Source organism: Zophobas morio, unplaced genomic scaffold (assembly GCF_036711695.1).
Source record: "Zophobas morio isolate AGI-343-1 ecotype UQ-CSIRO unplaced genomic scaffold, CSIRO_AGI_Zmor_V1 ptg000006l, whole genome shotgun sequence".
Lineage (NCBI taxonomy): Eukaryota > Metazoa > Arthropoda > Insecta > Coleoptera > Tenebrionidae > Zophobas > Zophobas morio.
This window is the reverse complement of record NW_026972111.1, coordinates 13,611,198-13,636,013: the sequence shown is the minus strand read 5'-3', so window position 1 is coordinate 13,636,013 and position 24,816 is coordinate 13,611,198. Positions and strand designations below refer to the sequence as shown.

Sequence of the window (24,816 nt, the reverse complement as noted above, 5' to 3'; positions counted from 1 at the left end):
TGCTACAGTCTATGATATCTTGTGTAACTATTTCTTTGTTCAGGCATCACTAACTTTCAAGAAGATAACAGGTTTATAGACCTTATGGTATTTTGTTTATTTGTGTTAACCCTTTCAAATTAGAATGTGGACCGTTTATTCATGTCTATCGATAGAAACGGTTGACACAAAGCTTAACCTATTCTTAGGTAGGTAAGCTCAAAACCGAACCTATGATGTAACGTAATTTTAGCTTGTCATAGGCTTGGTGGAAAGCCCCACACCCCCAAACCCAAACGAGAGCGCTAGCGAACACCGAGTCGAGCTAAAGATATATTTCGCACTCGGAGTTAATGGAGGATCAAGTTAAACCTCAATGGGATGTGTGTGGACAGACTGAATTAACTTTCTAGTGTGCGTATATGAGGAAATTCTAGTGGCAAGATCAAGCCAGAAATTCTGTGGGTCATCTTTCAGCTTTTGAGAACGAAAACGGATGGTGAGGCCCTGTAACTTTAGATATGAAGGCCGATCTGACAGTGATAATAGATCATCTTTCCAACTATAGATATTCTCCTATTTTTATATACGTAGGACGGTATTTCTGTGGTAAATTATCTCACAAGATATAGCTCTCTAAAATTACTCTGTAATTAATTACATGTTAACAATTGGTAATAATAATAACTAGGAGTATTATCTATCATGAATGTAAGTTTAAACGCTCTATCACAATATAATAGAATTCTGTTAATTTCGATGTTTTGGTAGTCGTCAGGGGTTTGAGAAACTTGCGGCACTTTATGATGACTGATGATTAAATTATGTACTAGAGTTCAAAGTGGGGGAAAGATTAGACTCAAAACATATGCTAATGGAGGTTGAAATGGAAGAATATGGCAGAAAAATTGGAGGAGAAAGCAGGAAAATATGTGAGAATAATATAGGATGAGAGGGCTAGCGGAACATATGGAGAGAAGTTAGAAACTTGCAAAGTGTTTAATCATACCGAAGGCTATACATTTCACAACATCTCACTAACAGAAGTTAGAAACGCACACTTTTGTGGAAATTAATATGCAAGAAAAAATGGGATAAATTGGAACAACTGATAAAAGATACAGAAATGAATGTTGAAATTAGTGTAAGATGAAGTGGAGGCAGAAAAAATTACTGCTGTGATGATGGATATTACATCTTAAAAAGAGAAACAAGGAAGGCATTAAGAAGATGGAAAAACCAAAAGATAGCAAGTCAGCGAAACATATGAAAGTAAATACAAAGACCGAAAGTAAGCAATGAAGGAAGAAGTACAAAACATAAAAGAAATTAAATCAAAGAAAGAAGTATGGAAGTACATTAATGAAAATAGGAAAAAGAAAGAAATTGTAAGCGAAAAAATTGAGATGCAGATATAATTTCAGGAGGACACATGTAAAGAACAACATGCTGTTTGATAGTTTGGTTAAATGTGTTTTAATGGATGGAGTAGAGATCTGGGGGTAGATAGAGTTTGAAGAGGTAAAAAGAAGCCAAGAAAGAGATCTGAAACGGACATTAAGTCTTGATAGAGAAACACCGGGGTATATAGTGAGGGAAGAAACGAAAAGGGAAAAATTATGAGTAGAAGCGGGAAGAACAAAAAAGACTGCGGGCAAAAACTTTGGAAGATGAGGGTAAAATACTAACTATGAGTGCAATGGCTACGCCTGGAAGAAAGTAGAAAGAGTGAGTAGTCAAGAAAAACAGATGTAGCAGGAGTTCTGTAGGAGCGATTTTGATATATGTACAGCGAAAGATATTTAGGGATAATAAGGAAAGAAAAGACACGATATCTAAAAACCAAAAACAAGGAGGAGAGAAAATACATTTTGCGCTAGTGAGCGAGATAGAGTATGTGTAGAGTGTGATCATCTAAGAGAAAGGAAGGAAAGCATAGAAGAAAGTGGAAAGGGACAAAAGTGTATGAAGGAACTGCAACAGAAGAGGAGAAAAATAATTTAGGTTCAATTTTTATTGTGGTGTTGGGAATTAACATTAATGTTTTATGCACTATTGTACAGAGCTTTTATAAATGATTCGGCGTAATTGGCCATGGATTTCAAAAATCCCGCTTCGCTGAAATTATGCCCGTGATTAGACACCATTATGACAGTTATCACTTGTCACATTAATGTCTAATGTCATTTGTAACCTGGCATTTAAAGTCGTCGTTTTTATTGTTTTAAAGTTTTCCATGTGCGGTAATTCTCGTTGATCCAAGCTCAAAACAATAAAACAGTCATTTTAAGAACTCTTGGTGGTTGCGTACGAAAACTTTGTTTTTGTGCTAGGAAGCGAAGACTGTGAAAACGGTTTATTCTGTCGAACAAGACACTTTCATCATTATTTCTTGTTATAGCAAACGTAAACGAAGAGTATGTATATTCTGTAACCGCTTGTAAGCAAATATATCTGATCAAATACCGTTATTTAATAATTCAAGAAACATCGTTAAAGGCCCACATTAGAGATGTAATCAACAGATTTGTTCGAACTTGCAGTATCAACAAAGACAAATCTCGTGGAAGACTTCATCTGAGGAACTTGTTGATGATTTGAGACGACTTGAGCAGAATTGAACAATTGAACAACGGGTCCGAACATCTTACCAGCTTTATCTACAATATTAGCAACGTGTTCTTTAAAGGAATACTTGGAATCATAGAGAACCCCAAGATCTTTAAAGGATGTACTACGGTTAATAACTTTATTGTCAATGTTATAATCAAATACTTGAAAGCTGTACGACAGAGTGAAAGAGACAACTATGCATTTATCTAGGTTTAAAAGCAGATAGTTAAGCAAGCACCATTCCTTAAGCTTGTTTATGTCACGTTGAAGCAGTAAACAATCCTCTCTGTTAGTAATTTTATGAAAGATTTTTGTATCATCTGCGTAAATAAGAATCCGGGAATTCTCTATAATCTCAACAACATCGTTCAAATAGATTCTGAAAAACAGTGGTGCTAGTATGGACCCTTGTGGAACACCAGAATATGATGTGTAGGAAGCCGATTTATAACCATTATAGAAAACAAAATTTATCCTTGAAGTTAAATAAGAATTAAAAAATTTTATTAAGAAATTGGATAAACCAACAGGAGACAATTTACGAAGCAAAATCAGATGGTCTAATTTGTCGAACGCCTTGGATAAGTCCGCGTAAATAACGTCAAGCTGATCATTATGATCTAGCACATCTGTTATCGCTTGTGACATGCATGTTAAATTGGCTTGCGTAGATCTACCAGAAATGAAACCATGCTGATGTATAGAAATTCTTTCCTTAACATTGAAATAAATCTGCTGAAATAAAACGCTTTCGAGAACTTTGGAAAAGTTTGATAAAATTGATATTGGACGATAATTGCGAACGTCGGAGATATCACCCGATTTATGCACAGGTACAACTTTTGCAATTTTCCACTTATTAGGAAAGCAAGAGTTATTAAGACTTAATTTAAATAAATGGCACAACGGTTTAATAAAGACAGCTGAGCAGTCTTTCACAAGAAATGACGGAATTTGGTCTGCGCCGGAAATACAATTATTTCTAAGTTTATTAATAGCGCTAAGTACAAGGTCATACGAAATATGAACATGAAACAATAAGTTGCTATTAGCATCACTAAGAGAAGCAGTGGACTGAGATGAGTTGATTTTAGGCGAGTTAAAAACTGAACGAAAATGACAAGCAAACGTGTTGACAACATCTAGTGGATCATCATAGTGCATGTTATCTAAATGAACAGAATTTGGAATAGATGATCGGCCTCGTTTTTCTTTTATAAATGTCCAGAAATATTTTGGATTATTCAGCAGTGAATTTTGCACTTTAACAATGTAGTCATTGAAATCGCGACGAATAAGTTGTTTGACCACACGTCGAATGTGAGAAAAATTAGCATACGCTTCATAGGAAGACTTCTGTTTGTGACATTTAAGAAGTTTACTTTTCAATTTAACCATATCTCTGAGTTCTGCAGAGTACCATTTAGGGTAACGAAACTTCTTACATTTGAGCAGAGGTACATGCTTGTCGAAGATATTGTACAATATTATTATTATTATTATAGAAGTAGAAGTAAGGCGGCAAAATGCCGATGCACTTCATTACAAAGTCAGAGTGTGCATTAATACAAGATAATATAAATAAATATGAATACAATAATAATATAAATTTAAAAAGAGCTAGAAAGAATTGGAAAAGTGGGCGTCAAGTCGGTTCTTGAAGGCATTGAGTGACGAGGCTGCGATGACATCATCCGGCAGAGTGTTCCACAAATTTGGTATTCTGTTTGTGAGGAAGTGTTGCCTACACAATTTGTAAAACCGTTCACGTACTAGCTTCAGATTGTGTCCTCGTAGGTGTAGATTAGTGCTGAGTACAAACAATGATAAATGACACGTATAGTGACCATGCAATATTTTGTATGTCTCAATTAAATCGCCACGAATTCGTCGAGCAGTCAAAGAAGATAAGTGAAGGGCAGTAAGTCGTTGTTCATAGGGGAGATGTTTTAAAGCAGGCGACAGTTTAGTGAAACGTCGTTGTGCCTGTTCTAGGATATGGATATCACCAGCAAAGTAAGGATTCCACACTGGGGCGGCATAATCAAAAATTGGTCTGACATACGATTTATAGATGCGTTCTAGCAAAGCAGGATAAATATTTTTAAAACTGATAGCAACTAAGTACCGCAGCGAGTTAACCTTTTTAACCACAGCACCAATGTGGGATGCCCATTTGAGGTCACTTGATATAATAACACCTAGATCTCTTTGTTGTTTTACAGATTGCAATTCAATTCCGTTAAGATAATATGATTTATGTGGATTGTTTGACCCAATATGTAATACAGTGCATTTAGCTTCATTTGTGGATAGTAACCACTTGTCACACCAATCTTCCACAAGTTTGAGATCATTAGAAAGAGCATCTGGATTCTCGAGAGGATTTGAAAATATCTTTGTATCGTCAGCAAACAACGCGGATGGACAGTTAAACAAGGAGGCAAGGTCACTAACATAGATGTTAAATAAGATGGGTCCAAGCACGGACCCTTGTGGAACACCGCTAAGAACCGGTGTAGCTTGTGAATGTTCAGTGAGAATCTTAACTGTAAAGGTACGATTTTGAAGAAATTCCGCTATCCACCTCAGTAAGTCACCGCGAACACCATAATGTTCCAGTTTTAGTAGTAATCTGCGAATAGGAACACGGTCGAAAGCTTTTTTAAAGTCAAGATAAACAATGTCTATTGGCTGATTATTGTCTACAGCCTTGGTCCACTTGTTAAGGCACTCTAGAAGGTTAGATATTGTAGATCTACCGGGAAGGAAGCCATGCTGGTTGGGCTTGAGGATATTATTGTTCACACAAAACTCAGTTAGTTGTTGGCTAATTATTTTTTCCATAGATCTACAAAGCAACGATGTTAAACTAATAGGTCGAAAGTTTGCTGGATTAAGCTTATCACCTTTTTTGTAGACTGGAATAACTGTAGCAGACCTCCAAACATTTGGTACAGAACCTACAGAAAGTGATTGTTGCATTATTGCAGCGATTGGCTTAGCTAGAACTGAAGCACATTTGTTGAGTAATATAGGATGAAAACCGTCTGGTCCAGGACATGAGTCTAATTTAAAGGACTGGAGTACTCTCAAAACTTCTGGTTCCGTAAAAATAACAGTATGAATATTGTTAATTGACCGGGTATTTGGACATAAAGAAGGCAAAGCACCGGGCGGTTCAGACACGTAATTATGTTCGAATTCAATGGCAAACGAATCAGCTATGGCTGATGGTAATGTCAATACATCACCATCAGATGATCTTAAACGAAGTGTACGTACTTTACTTGTTAGGGTTTTGTTAATATATTTGAAGAATTCCTTGCTGCTTTTAGTTGCAAGATTCATCTCGTAGCTAGATTTTGAAGATCGAATTGCTGTCTTAAGTTTATTACAAACCGCACGATATTGCGAATAATGTTCGTTGTCATTACTGCGCCTATATTGAAGCCACATTTTTTTCTTTTCTCGAATTAGATATTTAATGGTGTTAGAAATCCATGGTTTGTCCCTAATTCTGATGTTACGAACTGGAACAAAGCGTTCAACTGAAACGTTTAACAATCGCTCGAGAGTATTGTACATGATTTCAAGAGACATATTGAAGTTAATTGAATCCAGTTCAGACCCAGATAAGTAGGTTTTTATAGCCTCAAAATCAGCTAGACGGTACATTTTTTTACATATAGTTCTACCATGACTGCTATCTAGAAGGAATTGTAACTTTGAAAGAAGAACGACATGATCGCTTATACCTATTGGAGGAAAATATTCTGTAGTCGAAACAAGCTGACGATCATTCGTAAATATTAAATCCAGAGTTGAAGGTCTGTCATTATTTCTGAATCGAGTCGGTTCAAGTATTAGTTGGTGCAGATTAGAATTCAGATAAAAGTTCATAAAGTTTGCCGCCTGAGTATTACCATCCATTAGGAGGGGCACGCGCCAATTGAGCGTTGGAAAGTTGAAATCTCCACAAATTATTAAATTATTAAGGTTTACACTGGCAAGTGTTAGAGCCTGAATTAATGATAAATCATTATCAAATGATGTTGAAGGTGAACGATATATGGAAGCCAGATGGAGTGTGATATTAGAGATTGTAATTTTTAGCCATAAGGATTCTATGTGAATTGTAGAATATTCATCCAAAAGATCGACATCTATTGGGATTTTATTTAAAGTGTTTAAGACATAAATGCAAACTCCACCACCTTTGCAGTAAGTGCGGTCACTCCTATATACCGAATAACCAGGGATATTTATTATAGAATCAGGAATAGAAGAATTAAGATATGACTCCGTTATGAGAATAAACGTAGGAGATAAATTGGAAACTGACAAGAGAAACTCGTCAAATTTGGTCAAGAGGGATGCTATATTTGTGTAATAAACCGTAAGCTCAAAGAAGGTGAACAGATTAGAATTTAGTTTTTTGTTTGTTTTTTGTACAGAGGTGACAATGGGACAATTTTCGGTTTACCTTTGACATAGCGGATAGTTAAATTTTCTTCACCGGCCGTTTTTCGTTGTTCAAGTTCTGCGCGAAGTTTAGCTTTGTACTCGCGTTGCATGGGTGTTTCGTCATTCGTTATCTTTATACCGGAGTTTTTTTCTGAAATGTAGGTTTTATTCTTCAGGACCAGAAGGGCATTGCTGCGGCTACCAAGAAATATCTTTAACGGTCTAGAATTTGCACCTCGGCGGCCAAGACGCAACGTATGAATTTTATCCTTGTCCGCAATCTCAAGCCCGTTCAGAATGGTTTTTACGCCGTCTAGATCATCGTTTTGGGACGATGCACCATTTCCAGATTCAGGCAGATTGTAAATTATAATGTTACCAGTTCTTGACTGACGTTCGGCTAGTTCATCAATAATTATTGATGAACTAGCCGAACGTCAGTCTAATATCCCTGATGACCTAGATAGTGAAACTATTATAATAGTTTCACTATCTAGGTCATCAGGGATATTAGACTTGTTCGACAGTGATTCATTTAACTTTTGCTCAAATTGGGTCTTTAGCTGTTCGATAGCATTTAGAAATTCTGTTTTCAATGTATCAATCATGGTTTGCATTAAATCCTTTAATCCAGCGCACTGCGTCAGGTTAATATTGCACTTTGGGCATACCACTTTAATAGCGCGGGACTTAGCGCGAGTCTTTACAGTGTCGGATTCAGATAGCCCAACGCAAGCATGGTGGATCACACCACCACAACCATCACATTTTGTAATAGAGAGGCCCGTTTTAGCTTCACCACAATGAACACACGGATTCATGATCAGGTATCAAGAATTAAAGTGCTAAAAAAAAATTACACTCGTAGCCGTCAGCTACTCAATACCCGATTACTAGACCAGTTGACAGGTATCCCTTCGAAAGATAGTTTAACACTAAGATTTGCAATCGGTAATTAAACCAGTTAAATTGTAATAATTAAGATCGGAAATTGCAAGAAACGGCAAAAAAGAAAAAAAATGAAAAGAAAGAAAAACGTCGCGCCGATAAGCGGCACGGCTTAACGCGCTCGTTGGAAAACAATCTAAGTGATTTGTCGCACCTTTTCAAGCCGTTCATGAACTGAAGACACCAACTAACTATGCCTATTATACTTAAATATATGATTATCAAGAGTAATTGAAATAAATGTTCTGTAAACCCACCTTTTTAGGTGAACAAAGAGGAGCTCACTCACACACAGCGCACTGACTTGAGAACCATGAATGAACTCTATTTTATAAAAATACTCACACGCGTGGTTTACATCAGTGATACTATACACATCCTTCCAGACCGCGTTGAGAATATCATGATACAATAATGGAAAATTTGCTTTTTTAAAATTGTACAATTTGGTCGAATTACATGCAGAAAAATTAATGTAGGAAAAATTCATTACTTGGAGGTTGATATTTAACACGGAATGATGCAAGTCTTCTCTAATGAGCGTATCAGTGTCACGAATAATAGAGCAAACATTTGAGGTACTGAATAGAAGCTTTAATCATACTAGCTAGTTTTAGTGGTACTATAAATGTTGGCATCTCAGGTCTGACAATATTTTTTTGAGCTGTTGAAGGAAATTACTTGTTTTTCTGCTAAAATTCTGAGATTTCTTTACTTTATTTTGTAACCACCATTATAAAAATATGACTAATATTTCCAACAGTTCCATGTACATACGATAAAATGCAGTATAACTACGTTGATATGTTTTCAACTATGTTGTATCCATCATAAGTTATCTTGCTTTACTTTGCAAACGTATGGTGCTCCTGACAAATATATTATTTAAAGAAAAGTTCCATTTTTTGTGTTAAAATTCTACTATTTTTGGACAATTAAAATGCTTCAGTATTCGCTAATCTAGTAGTAATCACCATAAATAAAACGTACCGACAGAGCTTGCATGATGACAAGTTAATTTAGTATTTAATTTAAGGTCATACTCTAATAAATTAACAATTACGCCGCTATTAATAGGGCTTAAATCGGTGCACTATCGATTAATTTACATATATACTACCTAGTGACGTGCCATGATTCACACCTACAGCATATTAACTAAAGTCGTGTTTGACAAAATAACAGGAATTACCTTGAAAACTGCTTAGTATGCATATTTTATTTTAGCTTTAGTTGAAGTATTTGTGTTTTAGTCACAATGCCTTACTTACGTAATTGGTTTTCAGAAAATTTATTTACTTATTAATTCACAGTCGTCTTTCGAAAGATCAATAATTTGTTAACTAATATATAATAAAACTAATTCATCTAAAAAAGAAACTAGAACTAAATTTTCTGAACCATCATTCGATCAACTCTAAGATGTTATTATTCCCTTAAAACTGCAAAATATTAAAACATTGTCGGCAGCTTTGCTGTCACCATAATATTTACTTGGTCAGTTCGATAACTTAATCGAATCACTGGCCAAGTAACTCTTGTGCGTGTCACCGCACAATTATGTTTTACATTCTATCTGACTGCCTACCCTCGCTTCGGTGATGCCGAGTTTCGGTGACATGTAATGGATCTTTCGCCTATTTTTCGTCTCTCGACAACATCCTGCTACGAAACCAGTGATGCGTGTTGTCCAGAAGCCTCAGTAACAGTGCATGCAAGTCATCTAGTTCATTTTGATTTTACTTTATATCGATATGTGGTAGAAGTGAGAGGCATTTCAAAAGTCCTGCGACCCTGGCGGTTATTTGTACAATAAACCTAATAATTACTATCTTCTAAATATAAATTAATTGGTTGACTTTTTATCATTTTTTCCAAAATTAGAAAAACAAAATGGAAAAATTGGAAAGTGTATAATTAGTAATCACAGTACACGATAGGATTCGTTGTAAACAAGTGCGTTTCAAACTTCAAGTCATTTTTGTTTCAATTTGTCAGCACTTTAAATTAATACAATGTAAATATTCTGGCTACACTAACCACAGTTTTTGACGAATGTGGACAAATATTGCTCTTAGCTTTTTATTACTTTTTAATTATAGTTTTCCATGTGTATTAAAACAAAACATATATGCTAAAAAATCGATTTCCTGTGGCGTTGTTAAGAAACCTGCTTTTACGGATAATAAGGTAAAGAAAATGTTTGTTATCCAACACATGTATGCTAGTGGTCTTCCACATCCGATTCGCATCTCTTACCCTACCGCACTAACGGCTATTCTTCGGGTGTTATTGCCAGGCAATAGTGGCGGAGGCGGTGAGGCCATAAAAAGAGCGTGAGAGTTATTGTTATCGTTGTGTTTACACCGCTAACTCCGTCCGTCGTATCAACTAACAAACACTTCTTACCACCTCTGCACACGCAAAGGTTTTTTCCCTTCCCCCATATAAACAAGGAAACAAGTACCGCCATTCTCTAATTTACAGCGGTAACAGAGGAAAACAGCTTTTCACGCCAAGCCACGGATTAAACTTTCTCTCGAGCTTCCATAATTTGATTAAAGAAATGTCGGAGAATGCGTGTGCTGATCTTTATCTTTAGATTTACTCAGAATTCTACTACGCCACTTTGCAGATGTATACTTAAGAAATGAATGCGGGAGTTATTACTAATTACTCCTGAATAAAATATGGGTTTATGAAATTAGCTAGTTTTATTTGCCTAAAATGCAACCTCTGAAAAATTATTTCTGAACGTCTGTTGTACAAAATATGATTCATGAAATTAATGATTAATGCGGCAAGTAGATACTGATCTCTCTCGCTAGGCGCACAATTGGACTATTTTTGTAAAAACGAAAATTTTGTGTTCAAGACATGAACAAAACGTACACTACAACACAATATGTGGAGTGGATTTGAATAACAAAAAGATTTTTTCTGGTTTCATAAGTTTATAAATAAATATATATACCTAGTTCTGGTCTAAAGTCAGTTAGTTAGTCATAGATAATGTTTTGATAATCACATCATTAGTCTAATTGCAAAAATTGTTTAAAAACTCTATCTTTCAAACGCTTGTTATAAATCTGAATTACTTACAACAAATAAACCAACACAACTGCATATATGACGAATGGAAATCCAACATTTCAAGTCATCCTAGTGCTAGTTGTTCAGTTTACCTGAACAGGGGTTTGGGCGTAGCCAATTGGTCCACCCTACTCCCACCCGTTTTAGGGTAGTTTACCTAATTTTTATTATTTCACTCTCTCGGGGAGTCGTCGAGAAGTATCGAGAGGGTAAAGACGTGCCGACCCGAGAGACCGGCAATTTATAATTTGTGCGTTATTAAATAAACCGTGTAACTAAAAGGTGATTTTTATTTCGCGCAAAACATTTTGGTCCTTCGAGCCGGATTTCTCGCGGAATTAGTGGTACTGTTCTCGCCTGTATCGTCGATAAAAGCTTCACGTCCAAGACAATCTTGAGCATCGTGGCATCCAACGACGACAGCATCCCCAGAACTTCTGCAACAGCTTCACGTCCAAGGCAATCTTGAGCATCGTGGCATCCAACGACGACATCCACAAAGCGTAGACGACTTCTTCAGCAGCTTCACGTCCAAGGCAATCTTGAGCATCGTGACATCTGACGACAACCAGTAAGTGCAGTTCATTCCTTTTTTCATTAGTCCTGTATTTCGTATCAGTGTCAAGTAGATTATCGTTGAATCATTAGTGAACAATGACTACTGAACAACTTTCTGGTTTAAATATGAGGCAGGGAGCGATAAAACGCAAATTAACTATGGCTCAAAACTTCATAGACGATTTAAAGTCATCTAAAGAAAGTACAACTTGTTTGTCAATAATACAAGAATATTTGACTAGAACCAGATCAATGTATGACGAATTTTTCAACATTCAAAGTCAAATTGAGGAACTGGAAATTATTTTAAAACAAACATCTACGGCAGATCAGTGTATCACTTTTGACAAGGAATGTTATACCGTTGTATGCGAATTAGAGGCATTGGAAGCCAAATATTCAGCCATATCTGCAAAAAAATATGATATTCCTATCGTTCAAAATAGCGCTGTTAATGTAAAACTGCCAGAATTAACATTTAGAGTAGCAGCAAAATCAACAAATAAAAACAAGAAAACAAATTTAAATACCAATTCAAACAGATCGGTAACGTGCCCATATTGTTCCGATCCTCATAATTTATTTTGTTGCGCAAAATTCATTAACCTAATGGTGATAGATAGGTTAAGGATCGTGAGGTCCAAAAAACTATGTTCTAATTGTTTTCAGAACAGTCATAAAGTTACGGAATGTAAATCATCGTATGTCTGTAAAATTTGTAAAGGACATCACAATACGTTGTTACATGTAGACAATCCCGAGCCAAACGAAATACCAAGTACGAGCAGTGAAAATAATCAAGTCGAATCAGATCAATCCATTGTTCTTAAGGCAAATTCTCAACAAGTTTATTTTAGTAAAGTACTTCCAACAGCCCAAGTACAAATTTATGGCAAATTTGGAAATAAACCTCAAGTGCGGCCACTGTTAGATAACGGCTCCGAATTAAATTTTATTTCAGAGCGAAAATTATTAAATCTTAAATCACAACCGAACGTTTTGTCAATCGCTGGTGTCAACCGTTGTAATACTAGTGCCTCACAATTAGCAAGTATCAAAATTAATTCTAATTACCGACATTATGAATTAAACCTTTCATGTGTTATTTTGCCACAAATCTCGGAATTTTTACCATCCAGGTCATTTTCAATCGCTAATTTAGAATTTCCGCACCACAACAAATCACCAGATCCCGCATTTCATGTCAAAGGGACGATAGATTTATTGTTAGGTGCTCAACCCTTCTTCGAAATTTTACAGCCTAATCGGAGATGTTTGAATGAGGATTTTATTCTACAGGAAACTAAATTCGGTTGGGTAGTGGTTAATGCTCATGGAGATAATCCGGGGGTTGTAAAACAGGGTTCTTCTTATTATGTCCAACCCGTCCTAGAACAGATGGTTGGAAAGTTTTGGCAATTAGATGAATTTAAAACTTCCGTAAAACTTCAATCGGCCGACGAAATCCTATGCGAAAAGAAATTTATGAAGGGTCATAAACGCTTAGAAATGGGAAGGTATTCGGTACCACTTCCGTTCAAGGCGGAAAACCCAAACTTAGGTACTTCTCGGGAAGGGGCCATAAAACGTTCTAAATCTTTAGAATGCAAATTCCGAAAGGACGAGAATTTTAAATTATCCTTTTCGGCAGTAATTACAAACTATTTACAACCAGGTCATGCGGAACAAGTACCTGAAGACGAAATTGATAATCCACGTAGTTATTATTTACCACACCACGGTGTTCTTAAAGAAAGTACCACGAGACAATTACGTATTTTGTTTGACATATCATTTAGATCATATAATTATAAAAGCTTAAATGACGAGTTATTAATTGGTCCAAAAATCCATTCGTTTTTATATCAAATGTTATTACGTGAAAATATCACACATTCGAATGATCTTAAGGTACTAACAAATATTATTTTCGAAATTGAAGAACGACGTCAGACCGTCTATTCAAAGGCAGTAGTACACAATAAAGGTCAATCACCATCAGATTTATTATTAAGGTACTCATCATTTTCAAAATTAATAAGCGTAGTAGCCTTTTGTTTACGATTTTACAACAGAGTCAAATATAGACAAACTGTAAATAGCGCACTAACTGTAAAGGAAATTGAAAATAATCGCAACGTTATTATTAAAATAGTCCAACAGGAATCATTTCCTGAGGAATTCAAGTGTCTCATAAAAGGTAATGCCTTACCAAAATCTACTCCTTTAATCAAATTAAACCCCTTTCTAGACGATAATTTACTAATTCGAGAAGGGAGGGGTCGTGGAAAAAAGTCTATAAAGGCTTATATTTGTTTGTTTATTTGTTTTGCCACCAAGGCAATTCACCTAGAAATAGTTACCGACTGTACTTCGTCAGCATCAAATTTTAAGGGAGCCAATCGCGGATTACGAGTCATACATTTCGGTGTTATTAAATCTGATGCATTTTATCCCACCTCGGTCACCACACGTTGGTGGAATTTGGGAAGCAAGTATTAAGACCATTAAATATCATGTAAAACGAGTTATAGGGCAGTCATTGTTCACATATGAAGGAGTGTATACCTATTTGACATTGATCGAGGCGTGTCTTAACTCACGACCTATAACTCCATTATCCTCAAATCCCGACGATCTATCCGCACTTACCCCTGGCCACTTTCTGATCGGTACTGCACTTACGTCACCTGCCGAACCTGATGTGAGCGACATCAACATTCATCGACTGGGTCAATGGGAAAGGATCCAGCAGTTACGACAACATTTCTGGAAAAGGTGGTCCAGGGAGTATCTGGTCGAGCTTCAACAACGATCGAAGTGGGCAACTTCCGTCCGATCGGCCACTGTGGGCGACATCGTCATCGTGCACGAGGATAACGTACCCCCGTTGTGTTGGTGTCTCGGTCGAGTTGAAATCATACATCCCGGTCGGGATGGTAAAATAAGGACTGTGTCAGTGCGAACCAGAAACGGGATAGTGCAGAGATCAGTGCGGAAATTGAGCCCGTTACCAATTTAATGCGCAATTGGGCCATACATGTGTATATTTATTGCATTTTATTATTGTCTCTTATTAATTTCAATTTAATTCCTGTTGTATGATCTTAGTTGACATGTATTCATTTAATTAGGCATTTTTTGTTTCTTTATTATTATGTATTATTTATCTTAATAAGTAGGTCATCCTTGAAGTTAGTACTTCAACGGGGGGACTATGTTCAGTTTACCTGAACAGGGGTTTGGGCGTAGCCAATTGGTCCACCCTACTCCCACCCGTTTTAGGGTAGTTTACCTAATTTTTATTATTTCACTCTCTCGGGGAGTCGTCGAGAAGTATCGTGAGGGTAAAGACGTGCCGACCCGAGAGACCGGCAATTTATAATTTTGTGCGATTAAATAAACCGTGTAACTACGAGTAAAAGGTGATTTTATTTCGCGCAAAACACTAGTCATGTTTAAATAACTTAACATTCAAAATCATCTATTACTTTCTACGGACTTACAAAGTCACCATCTCGGTCTCTTGTCTAGGCCTTCTTGCACGAATTAAGTTAAAACACATTCCTTGAGCAAATATGGTCAGAAATCACACTTCTTAGTTCCAGTGCCTTATATGGGTAGAAACTACTACCAACCAATCAAAACAGTCCATATGCACGATTAATTCCTTCATTCGCTCATCCCGGCATTCCTCTACCACTAAGATTTGCGTCTCTAATACTGGACGAATCCAATCCCATCCAATACGAATGATTTACCACAGGGTTCCCCTAAATCATGTGCCGGGACCCAGAAAAACCCTAACAACTCTATATTTTGTAGGTACAGTTAAAGTCGGGCAGAACTTTTTGACGAGTGTAAATATGATTCATATGACTTTATTATTGTTCCAGAATCCTAGGAAACCGGAATTTAAAAGTGTGAAATTTCTTAACGTCAAATTTGTAATTTGATTGAAAGCAAAATCATCGTGGAGATGGTGAATGTAAAATGTGTAATAAAAGTCGCCTTTAGCAAAATTGGTGAAAATGTAATGAAAATGTCAGCTTGGTCCCCAACTTTAAATTTCCGCCATTGTACATAATGCTTATGATAAGAGTACATAACTTTGCCCGCTTCTTTTAACCTAGCTTAATACACTGCTGGACAAAAAATTCCGAACACTTGAATTTTTTGTGATTATCTGCAATTGTTAAAGATATAACTTGTTTAGAAAATATTACAAAAAGCGAAATAATAATGTATTCATGAACAGAAAACATAATTTTATTCTAAAACATGTGGCAACAGAAAAAAAAAGTAAAAAAGCCAAGATCAAAATATAACAGTAAAAGCATTCCATGCGTTGTAATTTACACTCTAACGGTGTAGGTACCCTGATTAATATTAGGTATTACCTCCTCGGATTTCAATTACAGCATTTAAGCGTCGTGGCAAACTTTTGATGAGGTTGGCTATACCTCTTCATCCAGCTGTTCCCATTCTTCTCGAAGAGTACGTTGCAGTTCCTGAATTGTTTCTGGAACCTTTTCGCACCTCGTTTTCCCATTTAGTCCCAGACATGCTCTATGGGATTTAGATCTGGGCTATGTGCTGGCCCATTCATCCTTCTGATATCACCGAGGGGTAAAGTTGTACAATTGATTTCCTTTTGACAATGATTTCCTGTTGATTTCCTCCGATTTCTTTTGATTTCCTCTGATTTACTTTGATTTCCTGTGATTTCCTTTGATTTCCTGTGATTCCTCTTGATTTCCTATGATTTCCTTTTGATTTCCTCAAAATTTGATTATATAATGTACTACAGGGCGATAGTTAACTTTTTTTTAACTTGACTTTTTTGTTTTGCCGATAATCATGTTGAATTTAAACCTTTTTTTACCAAGTGTTTACTAACGTACTGTGACTAGGTAACCTGAAGTGCTTTAATATTTTATTAAATAAATAAAATATATTGTGCTGCTAAGCAACAAACTAAAATGTTTAAGAAAAAAAATCTGATTTTAGTTACAAAAAGAACGCTACTCTAAAATCGAGGTTTTAGATGTCTAAATCAATAGAGTAAGTATACGTTCGAATTTTACACTTTCTTGGGTCAAATGTTTGTTCTAAAAGTGGACATATGCAATATCCTAGATTTTTTGCACATTCAGTCAGAAAACCTTATGGTCTATTTTAATTTTGAAATTAAAAATGTCTGGTGTGTACAAATTAGTTCGTTTAAAAATCACTTAAAGGTTTAATAAATTATATTATATATTATTATTAATTTTTTAATAAATTATATTATGAAATTTTGCTTTTGACTTTACGAAATTAAAAGTACATAAAGCCAAGGATATTTTTAGTTACGTCAGCAGTTTTTACTTATCAGTGACTCATAACTCTCATAAGGCAACAACGACTGGCTCATACGTTCACAGAGGAAATTAATGAATACCAAATAGTCCAAAATCATTCTATTAGGTTCATCTCTGTGTTGTGCATATACGATCATGTTAAAGTTTGACCTATTAAATCAAACTTATAATAATAACTTAAGTCATTACTTTTTAAAAATTGGGTTTATTCATTTATTATGGTAGCATAAACAGAAAAAACAAGTAGTTTCATTTATTTTATTAAATGTTAAAAAAAACGGTAACTCTAAACATAAAAGTAAAGCAGTTCTGTTGGATTCTTAAAAAATACTTACCCTATAACCTGGGTCGAGATTTGTGTATACATTGTAGTTGATGTTGAAGTAAAAAACTGTGCTAAATTAGAGCTACCCATAAATACAGATGATAACACTTTTAATTTTTTGTTCACAACTTTCAGATGAAGCATATTAGAAAAAAAACTTTTGAAATGCAAAATTTAACACGTAAGAATTTTTTTTTGCACAATAAAGGAGTGGATAACCCCACTTGATAAATTTTCAGAGGTAATTTTCCCCTTTAAAAGTGTTCATGGGCACCTAGCATTTTGCACAGTTTCTTACTTTAGTATTCTCTACGATATATACTTGTACAAATCTCGACCCAGGTTGAGGTTACATTATCACAAATTAAAAAAAAAACCTAGAATTAAATCAAATATTTTTTCAATAATTTTTTTTCAAAAACTAAACTGCCTCTTCTGAGTACCTGAGGTGGAGGTAGTTTCATTATATATTCATTTTCTTGGATCTCACCCTGATCTTTAATGTCCGGAAACATGAAAGCATCCGGAATTTTTGGATTCCGTTTCAAAAAGTCACAAAAAATAGGGTTAATTGATAACACTTTACCAATGTAACATTTTTTGTTTCGTTTTTGAGTTGTTAATTGTACTATAATATAATCGTCTATATTTAAGTCTGGTTTAGAACGATCAGTCGTACTATTTTCAGCTTTGAGATTCAAACGAGGATTCAAATCATCAGAATAATTGCAAGAATTCAAACTTTCGGTGTCCGTGCTGTCATCATATTCGATACTACTTGGGTTGTCTAAATCAGATGCGTCACTTGATATATTATAGCGTCTTTTTTGTTTTCCAATTTGGACTGGTTTTTGAATTTGAGATGCATCTTTATGTTAAAGGCAGGTATCTGTTTCTGAGTTAGCTCTACTACTATTACATTTCTTATTTTGAATAAATCTTTTGAGACGATCCACACTGACGCGATCCTTTTCATTGTCTAACAGCCAGCAAAGTGAAGACTTTTTTATAACTTTTGCTGTATTATCTAAGCGTATTCTGACTAGATCACCTTTCTCAACAAAATTATCGTCACTATCAAAACTTCTAAGGTGTATGTCTCTGTCAAATTTCTTAGATTCGTACGAAATTGTGCAAAGATCATTCAGTAAATCTTCATCTTGGTCAACTGGATCGTTTTCCAAACTTTGAAATAGGTTACGTTTCACAGCTATTTGAGAATTGTTGTAATTTTCAATGCGATCGCACTGTTCTTCACTAAACATTTCATCTTCAACTTCGTCATTGCATTCATTGTCTTCACACGGAGACAAAAATACATTGACACTTTCATTCCTAAATCTTCAGTGTCACGCAGACAATCCCGTAAAGCTGATTCTACGGTGCTTTGTATATTTTTATCTGAAATGTTTCCTAAGTCATCATTTTTCACAAAATCTCTCTTCATGATTGAACTTTTTTTCCTGATTTCTCTAGGTAAAACGAATTTTTTATCCAAATCGTTTTTAATGTTATGTATAGTTTGCAGTCTGTCACTTCGATGCAACATATCTCTTATAATAAAATTAACAATTGTACTAAAAGTTGAGGTCATTGATCTAAGGCTTCTAAACATACTCTCACAAGTTTGAGAGCTAAACTTCCAAGGCAAGAACATATCATCAGTAAGATTACTTTTTGAAAAATTTATCTTTTACTCTATACTGTCTTTGGTCCATATTCGTAGGAAAAATATGCAATACCAAATGTTATATATCCTTTCTACAATAGATAACGTTTTGTCTAGGAATGCTGCCGATATAAGATACATTAGTTTCAAATAAGCTGCTGTTCTTGCACTATTGTCAATGTTGTCGGCTATCATTTTCCTCACTTCCGGGCTACACATTTTTTCTGCCGCTGCATAGTTCATTTTGTCTTCTGCTTTCAAATCCGTTATTGTTAGCATATGTTGATCTTTGGTGTAATTTTTTAGTAATATTTCAAGGTGAGCAACTGTGGAAACGTAATTCCCTAGAGGTAATATTGAGTCTGATTTTAAAAACTTTGTTCTTAACTTTGTGATAATATGTACAGTGTCTTGGACATACGATGTCAGATCGCTGTCACTGAAACCCATTTGGTACCATTCCCAATTATTCAAATGATTTTCGTCGGATGAAATAGGTAGGCGAGAATTTAAACGCATCGCTTTGAGAAGTCGCGTTTTCTTGTTGATTTCTCGTTAATTTCTCATTGATTTCCTCTTGATTTCTCGTTGATTTCCTCTTGATTTCCTTTTGATTTGCTTTGATTTCCTGTGATTGCCTGTGATTTCCTGTGATTTCCTTTGATTTCCTTTGATTCCCTTTTTTGATTTCCTGTGATTTCCTTTGATTTCCTCTAGCGTGTACAATTGATTTGCTCTGCGGTTTACCCCTCGAATATCACGCTCATCCAAATAATCTTTTACCGGATTATATGTAGATGGGCGTTGTCGTGAATAAAGATGAAGTCCGGACCAACGAAGTGTGTGTATGGTACAATATGGTCTACTTAACAGTCGGTAATGTATCTCGGAGCTGTTATTTTTCCTCTTTCCATAATTACTAAATCTGTGGGAGCTTTTATTGATATGCCTTCCCTGACCATAACACCTCTGCCTCCATAGAGTATTCTTTCGTTAACGCAGCACTGTGCATAACGTTCATTGGGTCTTTCTCCAAACCCGTTCTCGTCCATCTGGCGATCTTAAATTAAATTTGGAGTCATCTGGGAAGAGATCCATTTCCCAATGGTCGATTGTCCAATCAAGATGCTCTCTTGAAAATTATAATCTTTGCTGTCGATGCTATGCCAACAGTTTTGGAGTAAATCATTAGTTATGCATAACTTTTTTTAAAGACTTGACCTGACCTGACCTGACCATATCTAACCTTTTTTAAAGGTTATGTGTAACTTTTACAGTTTAAACAAAGACATGACAAATATTTCCATGGCCACCTCTAATCTGAAAACTTTTTGATCACGCGTTATATAGTACATTTCAAGATAATCTGACAATGTGGCTTGCAATGAAAAACAATGAAATGAGTCTTATTATTCATCTCTGGATCACAGGTTTGTCTAATGGGTTGTTTAGTAGCTCTGGAACTACTATTTCAAAGTGGAAAAAACTTCAACTTTCTAGGTTTCTCCTGGGACTCCACTTATCTTCAGGTTGTAAAGCTGGAACTGTAGAACCTATTTCCTATCTGGAGTACTTTACGATGGGTGATTTAAAATTGATCACACCTCTCTAAGGCTGAGATTTGGTGTTATAACTGCCACTTTTTGTTCCGTAGCGACTACTACTCTCTTCTCCGACGTCTCCATTCAGCTGCTGCCGACATCGGTTTTTAGAATGCGAGGTCTGCCATTGTAGACCTTCTTTAATATAATACGATTAACGAAAGCATTCTTTAAGTGGTGAATTCTGGTTATTCAGACAACGATTTTCGTGGCAGAATGCAAAGGGAGTGAAAGAATTTGTCCAAACTCAGTGCAAACATCTAAATTAGAAGCACATTTGTGGAAATGTGAGCAATTATTTGCCGTTTATAGGATATATAATCTTTTAAATGGCTTTTATCTTCCGGAGTTTCGGTCCTACGCTTCGAGCGGAGATATTGCACTTTGGGTCGATCAAAATAATGTATCTCAATTTGTGTGCAGCTGGGTGGAGCGCGTTCTTGCGAAAACCTTCTCAAGATCCCGGACGTGTCGTTCTCTAGTGGTCGATAAAACAATGAAGTCGTGTAATTATGCTAACATGGTAACTTCGGTCGTTGATTCAAATAGATTCAATTCTCAGTCCTGTACTCTTATTGTATTATCTTCGGCTCCATGGTATCGTGACTCTACGTGCCTGTTTGACCATTTTGCATCATGGAGGTTTTAGAACATTACAAATGCAATGTGTTTGTACGTACAGGGTGATCAACTAGTGGATCTATTAAAATGCTGAGTGGACTTCCTATTTTTGGGATATCTCATTTAATTCACACATTTAAATCTCTAAGAAAGTGGTTTTGTTTGATTGCTTTTCAGGGGCGAGGGAAGTTCTCTCTAAGTTTAGACCATTTTTTGTAAACGTTATGTAACAAAAGTGTCGTTCTCTTAAATGTTAAAAGTGTTTGATGAGGTCATATCGTCACCATGGAAAAAACCTAGACAGTTTAATCAGTAAGAAATGGAAATAAGCTCTGTTTGGGTTTTTTTTTTTTTAGTTTTTATTTTTGCACATAATTCTGTTTAAATGAGTTTTCACCAGCTACAAAAACACTTCGTTTACGCAGAATTCTTCCAGCGTTATTACTTATTAACATTTAAATAAATTCATGCGTATCTGAGCATCGCAGTTTTCATTTAAATATTCGATATCTTTCGCCGCGTTCGTATATATTTATATACCAATTTTTGGGAATATTTATTTTAAATTATTGCTATAAACCCAAAGTATTAATAATAACATTTTTATTTTAATAAATATCGATAAAATACACAAAAAGTTCTGTAGGGCACCTGATACGATTAATTTTTCAGTGATTGGCTATGTTTTAAATAGAATTAATTATTAAGTACTAATTTTTGAGTTGTTTTTTCTATTAACTTTTTCTGAAAACTGTCTTTCCTTCTTAGCAAATAAAATTGAATAAATTAAACGCCTAATGAATTATTCGTCAGATCGGATACCTATACCATGTTAATTTTTTTATTATTAAATGTGGTGGATTTACCATCATATACATATTAGCAACGACATAGGTATTTCGAATAATGACTGGACCTATTGGAGCAGTACACGTAAAAAATATATGATAAAGTTTTCAGATACATTAAGCGTGTTGTGGACAGATATGTGGCAACCGGAAATGTAAACAAAGATAAATCAGGAAGACCAAATGTTAGTGACAAAGTTGTTGAAAAATTGTGCAGGCGGTTTGAACAAAGCTCCGATAAATCACTAACAGAGTTATCTATTTAAACAGATACTTTTTGTAGTAAGATGCCATAAAGCAATTAAAAAAATTATGTTACCAACTACATCGTGTTAAAACGCTCTAAACATTTGGCTAAAAAATCGTAAAACAAGATAGTTTGATTATTTTAAAATCCTTAAGTTTCTTTTGTTGAATTTTTCAATGTTAGATTTAAAAAAAAACTATTTGGAAAAAGACCACACAAAACCAAATTAAATAAACGTTCGTGGCAGTATTATGTATTTTGGTCCTATGTTCGCCGAAACACAAAAGAATAAGAGCCAACTCTTTCTAGCTGCTCGCAACAATACAATTGCTTTGATGATTAACGCTGTAATCTCATAGGAAACGGCAAATTGTTTCCAGACCCGTTTTTATGTTCGAAACACTTGTAAAAGCCGTTTGTTGAAAGACTTATTCAGTTCGTTAGACAGCACGATACTTGACATCTCTCTGTTGTCTAATAATTATTATTTTCGCTGCAGGAAACTCGACATTTTCAAAAATGTTCGGAACGAAACAAACTTTATTCCGGCAGCAGAGATAAATCCGCAAAAACTTTCAAAACTTTTCAACTTAAAATCAATCGCTAAAAACTTTCATAACTTGCCTGCATTATAACGAGCAGTACAACACCAACACGAAAGTATTGACAATGCTTTAAGATAGGAGAGCATTGAAATGCATAACCCGCTGAATAGTTTCAGATTTCCGAGGCACTTTACGTCAGCGTCTGAAAGTTTAGAAATTTTAACAGACAACGCACGTAGTGTTGTAGCACTTGTTCAAGAAAACATTTATCAAGCTTAACAGCTAGCGAATTATTTTTAAGTTAATGGTTTCAGAGTAAATTAGTGGAACTTGTGTAGTTTTCGCTAGAATTGTCCCTGGTGAAGAAGTCAGTCGTAAGAAGCAAATTTGACATCTAACAATCTAAACACCAGAAAAAACCGTTACGTCCTTTGATAAATAAATCCGGAATTGTAGATACTCATTAGACATTTTGAAGGGTCTAAAAAACTAAGTAATAGTAATTTGTATTCTAGTTATTTTGTTAAGTTGCCCAACATATTTATTACAACCACTTTGACAGAAATTCTTCCAATTGGTGGTCATTGTATTGTTACGAAATAAACCCATACGCCCCCGCTGTACGACGCCTATGGGTCTGCTAGTATGTATGTGTTTTTTCTAGTATGTAGTATGACCATCGGTCGGGCGGCGCGGCGTTCGCTAAAGCAAAGCCTGGAAGCGGATGTCGCGACGGGCCCAGAAAACCCTCGAAGCGACCTTCTCGAACCATTGAGAGGAACGATAGGTTTAAATAGAGGCCACCCTCGGCCATCCACGAGAATACAGTGAAGTTGCGCCGGAATTATTTTGTACATAATCGCTCTGTAATAAGTCGTGTAAAATCGAGTTATTGAGAAATAAATTGTTGAATTTAACGCACGCCGATTTTCAATCACCGATCAACGCAACAATATTTGTTAGAGTGAAAAATTCGAAGAATTCAAAAGATGTTCTTCCTTTCAAAACGAAAATTCAAGTATGTTTTGTTTGAGATTTTGGTATGGATTTCTCAGTTTATACCTCACAAATTTAAAGAAGTGATAACTACATTTACAAACATTTAACGAAATTATCTACTGTAATTAATAGTCTTGCTGGTCGCAAATTATTTTATTTCATAGTTTTTCACAAACTCCTCAGCTTTAAGGTTCGTATGCGGCACTGCTGTATGAATGTGTCACTTCATTTAAATAGGACGCATGTTACTTGTTTCACTGAATAAAGTAGAACTATGTATGTACATCCCTTTAAGCCTTTAACACCATCCATCACCCCAACTTGTCAAGTAACGTCGTAAATATTTCAAGAAAATCTCGATAGGCTTGCAGGTAGGTGTGCATTGCAGTCCTAGAACGGAAACTTAATGATAAGTCTCCACAGCGAAACACGGAATTATCCCGATAAGATCAAACATAAACGCGTAATTAATTACACGAGGGTTCCACTAACAAAGATGGCGCGATCTTGCACTTACTTTTATTGTTGTTTCAGAAACAGCAGCAACAACAACAAGAACCGCAAAGGCACCTCATAAGAAATTATAATTGTTCTTGAAGGCTTTTGTGTTCCCACAATCAAAGTTGATGGAGCATTATGAGATTACAATGAAACCTTCCATTAGGTTTGCAAATAAGTGTGCATATTAATTATGCAAAAATTAGATGTTTATTCTGGCTTATTACAGAAGCAGGAGTAGCGAATTATTTGCTTTCACCGAAGGGTTGGCGTGGGTGTGAGAGGTTGTCTTCCGTGACATTTTGGCAACCTGGCTGTAATATGAAAGTGTAACACATACAAAAACACTGGTTCAAAGTTATTTAGAGAGAACTTGCCTTGTTTTTGAGGCGTAATCAAGCAAGTCCAGTTTCCTAGGCAAGCTGCAAAATCGCACTCGAAA

The 24,816-nt window shown here is 35.5% G+C and overlaps 1 protein-coding gene across 4 annotated transcripts in view; it reads right to left on the bottom strand.

Moving 5' to 3' along the window:
- Positions 1-24,816, bottom strand: part of LOC135123655 (uncharacterized) — a 482,510-nt gene that overhangs the window by 11,362 nt on the left and 446,332 nt on the right. The window lies entirely within an intron of this gene.